Source organism: Thalia democratica, chromosome 8 (assembly GCF_965202585.1).
Source record: "Thalia democratica chromosome 8, ktThaDemo2.hap1.1, whole genome shotgun sequence".
Classification (NCBI taxonomy): Eukaryota; Metazoa; Chordata; class Thaliacea; order Salpida; family Salpidae; genus Thalia; species Thalia democratica.
Window position 1 is genome coordinate 14,209,388 of NC_139172.1, and position 9,391 is coordinate 14,218,778.

The window sequence follows — 9,391 nt, forward strand, 5'->3', positions numbered from 1 at the left end:
TTTTTTTATTTAATTTTTTTATTAACAAACTTATTTAATTGAGTTTTATGACGTTTATATTTTTTTTTTCAAAAAAAAATTTTTTATATAACATATGCTTAAATAAACTTTTCAGAAAAGTTCCAAATATGCACGCTTTTGGTTCTATTTTTACATGGTTTTAAAGCAAAAGTAAATTATTTTTAAATTATTTTTTATTTTTAACAGACTTATACAATAAAGTTTTATAACTTTATTAAATTTTTCCCAAGCTTATTATTATTTTTCAAATATATGACTCATACAAGTTTTACCTAAACTCTTAGTATTTGATCAAGAAATCCCTCAAATTATGTAAACAAAAAGTTCAGGTAAAACTTGTATGGGTCATATATTTGAAAAATAATAATAAGCTTGGAAAAAATTTAATAACATTATAAAACTTAATTATATAAGTCTGTTAAAAATAAAAATTAATTAAAAAATAATTTATTTTTGCTATAAAACCATGTAAAAAAAGAACCAAAACCGTGCATATTTGAAATTTTCTGAAAAATTTATTTAAACATATGTTATGAAAAATAATTTTTTGAAAAAAAAAATTAACAACGTCATAAAACTTAGTTTAATAAATAAGATAAAAAAAAATTAAAAAACATTATTTTGGGAGAAAAACGTTGCTAAGTAAAAAATGCTAAAAAACATTAAACTTTTAAAGGGGCCCCACTACAAAACTAAAACCCCAATTCGATGAAAATTATTGTGAAAAGCTAAGAAAAAGAACGTTCTTTAGAATTAAAAAAAAAAGTTACAAGTTTGCATTAAAGAAATTGAAAATAATTGATTTTAAAGTTTGGTTAAAAAATAAAATTACAAAAAAAAGTCATTCAAGCCAAGTTAACGCTCGTATCTTAATAAAGATAAGCAAAATCGACCTAAATTAGAGATACACCTTACGGTTGTTAAGCTATATCTGATATATAATTACGTAAATACAGTTTTTAAATAAGTTTTATGGTATCATACTATTGCAAAAAAAATATATATTAAATGTTTACGATATTTTTCTTAAAGCAAAGTTTCTACAAATAAAGCTTTCTTAATTCAAAGGGGCTCTTTTTTTTTTTTTGCCTTTTTGGGATACCATGGTGTATACTCTGTCTGTAAAGTATTTTTAAGAACATAAAAAACTTCGGTAATGTACACTTTTGAATATAATGCTAATTACAAAATAATTACTTGACAAATATTGGCTTATTATTTAAACTTTTTCATAAAGAAGTACACTGATAAGATGACGTTGTTTTTTTAGAGTTTACTTTAATCAAGATATAGTAAGTTTTAGCATTTTTTTAAACATTAAGTTAAAAATGCTAAACTTACTACTTCTTGCCGAAAGTAAATTCTTCACTTTTTTGTATTTATTGATTACCAAATCGCTTTATTTTAGGACACTTTACGAAGTAAGCAGGCAAATAGAATTCAAAAGGCGAAAAATAGTTTTAAGGTTATAGAGTCTTCCTTACTTAAAATTATTTAGTTAAGTTTTCTGCCATTAGATGTCTTGATCGGCAAAGGAGTAGCAATTATCTACAGCGGCAGCATACACAAAAGGTGCCACAACGTAATATCTGCTTATTCGAATAAATTCGAAAGATAGAGAAATATTTGCTGGTTTTTCTAGTTTTCGTTAAATAAACTCATACTTCAAACCACAATACGTAAATTGTTTTGAGCAGAAAAGTAAATTTAATATGCTTTTTAGGATTCTTTATAATAAAACAGTTTTATTAAAGATTTACGAATACAAAACTAGTAAGATTCATTTGATTGTAAATTAAATTTGTTTGAATTGACGTTGCTTTATGTGTTGAGGCTTTACTAAAAAAGTTTATATAAAGATTAACAATTTAGGCCACTCATAAGTAATCTAAAGTATATTAAAAACTTAATTAGAAAGTTTGAAAAAATTGTGCTTTAGTTGAAAACTTTTTTCAAAACTTCGTTTTAATAAAGAGAAAACTAAAAACTATTTAATTATATGTTATTTGCAAATGCTAGCTTAGTAGAATAAATAAACAAAAATATAATCTTAATTATACAGCTAGATATTCTTTTAAAATGTAGAAAACTAAACGTAGCTGTTAAACAGACTGAAGTTTCGATTTAAAGCTGGAAGTATAGGAATAGTTGTCAAGCTAATTTTTTAAATTTAATTTAAATATTTATTCGATTATTAAGTTGTAAAGCATTATTGTCATTAAACTTGTTATGTCTTAACAGACTTATTCAGGTTCAAAGGTAAAAATATTTTTAAGTTAAACTGATCAAATCATACAAACTAAGGTGGGTGTTAGAAAAGCACAGCGACATTTTAGCACAGGTCGTCAATTTAGCACGGATGTGTCACTTTTACACGGCGTCACTTTAACACGGAGGTCACTTTTGCACGGCGTCACTTTAGCACGGTGAGTTTACTTAGCACAGTGTGTCATTTTTGCACGATAGGTTCTTTCTGCACGGCGTCACTTTAGCACGTGCGTCACTTTAGCACTTTTGGTCATTTTTGTTTGGTGGGTAATTATTGCAAAGCTTAATTTTTGCAAGGAGTGTCATTATAGAACAGTTGATCAATTTTGCACGGAGCGTTATTTTTCACGAACTAAAGCTTTTCAAAATGCTGTTTAAGATAAGAGGATTTATATAATTTCTTATTTAACTGATTGAAACGTAAATGTTAATACTTTAAACTTGTAGGAAGTTTAAGCTTGAATTAAAACTTTTTTTGAATTTTTCTATGAGTTTTATACGGAAATCTAAAACTTTGTAGGAGTTTGAGCATTCTTTTTAACACTATTTAATATATATACAGTTTATTGAACGATGAAAATATTTTGTCTTAAACCTGGTGCACGAAGAACCTTTGGGTTATCGAGTCGTACATCATGGATACCTTTTAATGTCTTGTCCAGGACAGTAAATAAATGTTAAAGTTTGTTGCTTAACAATCATACACATTTTACACAAATTAAAAATACATAATATAATGAAGATGATAACTAATCAATATGATAATATATTTAAAAAAGTTAAAAAAACACTGCGATTTTTTTAAAGTTCGTAAAAAACTCAATAATACAAAGTAGAAAAACTTTTTTACAAACAACTTTAAATTTTAAAGACTTTTAGTGTACTTATTATTTACTGAATTGTTATTAATGTAAACATTTTTTTGTTCTTTATACCATATGGTATTATGATATTTGCAACGTTTTAAAGCTTAAATTTTTATTTTTTAGACTAGAAAGTTTAGTAAAATTAAGAAAAGCCTTCAAGTATTAACAATATTGTTAGAGTGAAGCTCACTATGTTTTTAATTGTGTATGAAGGTCCAAACCGGTCACAAATAAAAAGGTAAAATAACAAGTATATTTTACTTTAAAACATAAAATGAAAATTAAGTTAAAGAGGTATTGTGAAACAAACATACCTTATAGCAGGGTTTCCCAAAGTGGGCGAAATCGCCCCCCTGGGGGCGATTTTAGTATTTTGGGGGGCGATAATTAGTAAGGGGGCGAAAGGGTGGGCGATAACTAGTAAGGGGGCGAAAAGGGGGCGATTTTAAAATTTTGGGTTGTCATAAGATTTTTACTTTTTTTCTTGCTATTTTACTATTTTTAGCTTGCTATTAATTATTCGACTCTGAGGTAAAACTTAAACAAAAAAGTTTATTTTATTTATGAAAAAAAAAGAAAAAAAATCTTGTGCTTATGACTCCTACTTTATAGTAAATATTATATTTTCATTTATATATTTCCATATTTAACAATTACATATATCATAGACGATTGGAATCCCTCTCACTATTTTATAACCTGACATATATGTTATTTGGGGTAATAAATTGTTTGTAAAAATCTATGTTATTTTTTACTAACTATCACCTCATGATATTTCCAGCTGCTTTTTGAAAATTCACTAAGTTAGACTAAGAAATAAAACTATACAGGGTTGCCAATTTACCTAGAAACCTGGAAAAACCTAGAACTTGACAATTTAAGCAAAAAAAAACCTGGAAAAAATCTGGAGTTTTTAACAATTTTAACATATTAAGTAGTAAAATTTAAATTTGACACATAAAAGCTATCCTATAGATAAAAGTATGAATCCCTTCGAGGCAAATACTTTTGAAGTATACGACTTACAGGAAACCTTCTCAGACTTACAAACTAACCTTGAACTTAAAGTAAATTCTTCCAAAAAACGATATGAAAGCTTTTGGACTCAACAAAAACTAAGGCAAAAGTATCCAATCATTTTAGAGGAATTTAGATTGTTGTTTATAGTTTTTCCTTCTAGCTATGTTGTTGAGAAAGCTTTTAGTTCAGTTATCAACATCTTGAGCAAAAGGTCTATTCTAGATATTTATAAAGGAGGTGACTTAAGGCTCTATTCTACTTATTAAGAATCAGATTAGAAAAACTTGCAAGCAGTCATATTCCTCATCCTTCACATTATATTAGACTTCAGTAGCAGACATTATTTTATGAAAGTTTTTTAATTTTATTTGATCTTTTGAATTATTTCTTATTTAACCTGGTTTGTATTGTATTTAAGTAGTCTTTTTATAATAACAACTTTATTAAGCTATTTATTCTACAACAGGTTTGCATAATGCCTAATAAATATTGTTTACGGTAGACTTCCTCTTGAGTTCGCACTTTTTACAAGTGCAAATTTATATTTTCTTAAATTTAACTAAAGTAAAGTCTATCACTAACTAAATATTAATAAAACAAAATATATATAATATTTAATAGCTTATATAGATCTTTTTTTTTTAATGAAAGTTTGTTTTATGTTTCAGTAGATTTCATGTTTATTCATAACATCATTGCGTATAACATATTGAAATTTGTCATTTTGTAAAATAAAATATGGTAATAAGTTTCTTAGATTTTTTTCAAAGTGCGAACTCAAGCGGTTTATTAAATGGTTTATGTTTTAAAGATTTTAATAGTTTTATTTTGACCTGGTTAATTTTGTAGTTGATGTTCGTTGTTCTACATTACACTAAAAGTTTTTATAGCATACTGATTAAAATATTTGTTTGAAAAACCTTTATTTGACAGGTTTTTGTTATTACTAGTTTAATCTGTGTACAACTTATATCACTATAAAACTATTATCTGATTGTAATATTTTGACAACCATTAAAGTTTTTATTTCTAAAAAGATTTTTTTGGTTTTAAAAGAGTATAAATTTGAGGTTTCTATTTGAAATGACTTCTACTTTTTCATTTAAAAGTTTCTTAAACACAATTTTATTTTCTAACTTGATTTATTATTGTTCAAAAGTTTATTATAATATAAGGAGTTTTAAATTATTAATACAAGCTTTTTGTATTAATAAAACTTTTTGTTTTATCTGAATTCAATATATATTAGCAATTAGAATATACTTAGTTTATTTTAATACTTCAACACTAGCTTTTAGTTTTTCACTATTTTCCTCTGTTAAATTATTGTAGGCTAATAGCTAGAAAAAAAAACTTTTTAAACAGAATTAAATAAGCCATCAAAAAGACTGCTACAGTTACAAAACAAAACTTAAACCTAGTTAAAAGTTTTTTTTAATTGATTACTTTCTGTTCACAGAATTAACTGTAAAACATTGGATTTTTTTTTCGAATTTAAATAAAGAAAAAAAATTGTTAGAATTAAGGTTTAGTTCCCTTAAGATTATTCCAAGTCAAATGCTATTTCATGGTATTCTACTACAAAACAAATAGTTTAAAAAATTAGAAATTAAATTTTTAACTTTACAACTAACTTGCTTACAATATATCTTAGCATTGAAATTAGTAAATTTACTGCATTAACTGAAGCTGTTGATGAAACCACTTTTCATGTGAGATAATCAACCAGTCGGTCAAACTTCCTTTAACTAGATCAGAAATAATATTTTTATATATTTCATTATGTGTAAAATAAACTGTTAATTCTTTTATAGTTTTTTAATCTCTGGTATAGATACTTTAAAAAAGCCTATTTATAAAGTAATTTAAGTATTTTGTGCGGCTAAAATAATTTACTTAGTATTAACTTCTAACTGTCCGAAATTTGTTATATGAGATATTATTTTATATGTCAGGTTTAAGTTAAGATTTCAGGTAAGTAGTGACGGCTCAGATCCAGTCGCAGATCCAGTCGAATTTCGACCCGCTAAGTAAATTGAAAACTACTTGTGCAAAATAAATAAAATTTAGTTTTTGATATCTAATATTTTGATATACGCTTTTATTTCGTTTTCAGTTCACAAAAGTATTTCTTAGATCACAATAATACTAAATCATTTTATTACAATTTTGCTCGAGTTTTTTAATTTTCTTATTTGTAATTTTTCTAAATCATGCAGCCCGCAATTACATTTTCTAACGAGTTGAAAATAGAAAATATTTTTTAGTAAATATGAATTGCTGACTACAAAAGTTGTCCACCACTGACCTAAAAGTTTCAGTAGTTTCAGAACAGATCATATTTAAACAGGATTGATTACAGGTTACTCAAGGCTTTTTAATAATTAAGTATTTTAATACACTTTACTGGGCTTCTAAGAAAAAAACTGTAAATTATTTTCTTAAGCCCTGTAAACTACTTTTAACACAAAAGTGCGTGCTTAAGAAGTACAAGACTAGATTACATTTCGAACACAACTTTTTTTAGCTCAAAGGTTTGTACTCAAAAGAAAAACTACTTTTTAAAATCGTGGGGGGCGATTTTTTTTTCAAGTTACTGAAAAGGGGGCGATTTAGTAAATGAGTTTGGGAAACCCTGCCTTATAGACTGCATGATTTACCTAAAAACATAAATTGTCACAATTATTATTTTTATTACTCAAAGACTTTTATTTTTTCCTTTGCATTTAGTTTTTTGACTAGAAAGTACATCAAAAGTCTTTTTTTTTTTGCTAGGCGGTTCACAACTTGTCCGTGGCTACAGTTTGCTGACCCTGGCTTAGAGCTTGTGTCTTTTGAGGGAACTTTTTGTTATAAAATTAATTCGATTATTCTTTTCAAGTAAAGACCATGTTTTTTTCTACAAAATTATTACTTATTTCAATTTGTTTGATTTTAATTCGTTATTTTGAAATCAAGGTTCTGCCGGGTTTAGATTTTACAAGAAAATATTGGATTAAATAGTTCACAACTTTTAATTTTATTAACGTTTAATCTTATTATAAATTAATTAAATACTCATAAAAAATATTTTTTCATTTAACTTTTTGTTAAAACTATAAGAATTAGAAAATTATAAACATACTTTCATTTTAGAAATGATCTTAAATGAATTAAAAAAGACCCAATTCTTTAGTTAATAACACATTTAGGTGAAATTTTTTTAAACACAGTTTTTGATGACTTTAAAAGAACTTCTTGCTTTTAAAGTTTTTGATTTTAAAGTATTAAACACAATTTTTTGGATGTTACTATTTAAAAAAAACTTTTATTTTAATATAATGTGGAACATAATATTAAAGCTAAAAATTTAAATATTAACTGCTTTTACCATACAAAATAAATTTAATTTAAAAAAAATTAGCTTGATTTCAAGCTCGTTAAAATTTTTGACTTTGTAAATTTAAATTGAAACTCGTACATATTTGTATATAGCAGGGTTGCCGCTACAATGCCAAATATTTAGTGAATTTAAAAATGTAGATGTTTCAATTGCATCGTTTGAATTTTCATACAAGTCCCGGACAAGACGTTAAAAGGTATCCGTGGTGTGCGACTTGATAACCGAAAGGTTCTTTGTGCGCCAAGTCCTAGGACCAAATATTTTGAGCGTTTTTTATTTTTGTCTTTCAATAAACTATAACAATACTATTATTCGTGACAGTTTAACTACATAAGTATTAAAAAAGAAGAAGAAAAAAGTATTTTTTTGTTTATAACGGCCCTGATTTAAAAACAAACTTAGTTGTGGCAATAGGCTCTTAGCCGTATAAGAAACAAAACTAAAAAGCTTAGTTTCTAGAATTTGACTAAAAGGTAAAGGTGTAATATGCTTTTTGAAGTTTCTTGAAAAATTAAGGAGAAAAAAGTAGAGTTTTCAAAACAGCTAGATTATAAAAAACTTCATTTGTATAGGTTCCCTTTGTAAAAAGACCTAAGAAAAAATGGTAGAACTAATTTAAAAAAGTTTGAAAATTCTGATTTACAACAGCGTTTCTGAAGATCTACTGAGTAGATTTTTAGAATCACTTACATTAAGTATTGGATTTTATACCTAGCCAATCTAAATATTTAGGGATAACTAATGTCTTTATAGGTTGTTTACTTTTAAGTTTATAAAAATATCTTTTGTACATAATCTATTTGACTTACGAGGTTTTTCCGCATAACTTATAGTTACAGTTCTACGAAGAATAAAACACAGAGTTACTTTAAAGTCACATATGTTAGTTAATTATTTGTAACATAAGTATAAACATACACGAACTAAACAGTTTCTAGTTTTATACCATACCTGCTAGAACACTGTAAACTAAAAACTCCGTATGCTATTCCGTCATTAATTGAATGTACATTTGTTACCTATTTATCTTTTTTTAAAAGGCCAGTTTAAATATTTAACATTTGAATTAAAACATTTACTTTAAAAAAGTATCATAATTTCCTAAAACTTGTCTTTTATTTTTTAGCAGTACAGGATTTCCGCCAAATTTTACAATTACTTCAGGTATTTTAAATGATAGAAACAATTTCTAGCAACATTTCCATAGCTAGGATATTTATTTGAACTAGAATGTTAGCATTATCACGTCAAATAAAATATTTTTATATTGCAAACATTAATAAAAGTATAAACCTATAAATTTTACTAATTAAATACTAACAAACATAAAATTAGACTTATTGTTATTATGGCTTATTGTTTTGACACTGTTATATTTTCTTATCCAAGGTTCACAAATGTGCAAAAAGTCGCCCGTCGTCTGCTCAATGATTACATAAACACATATTTTGTTAAATAAAACGTCAAGTACTATTTTGTCACATTACAATAACTAATAAAGAAACATGTTATAAGGGAAACAGTCATTTGGTTATAGGAAAGCTTTTAGTAATTAATCTTTAACTTGACAAGTTTAGTAAATTCCTTATTTTGGCTCAAGGGATTAACTTACGTAATTTAAGTATATCGTTGTTCTCGATTATATTTTGCTTTTTTTTATAGATAATTTTATTAAATATTTTCATTTTATAACGATTAAATTTAAGATTTTATTTCTAGATAAAAAAAATAATGTCTTGCTTGTTGAACAAAAAACACTTAATTTAAATTAATTTTAATACTAACGAACAAAACTATCATGTTATAAAATATAATCACATATTAAGCAAAA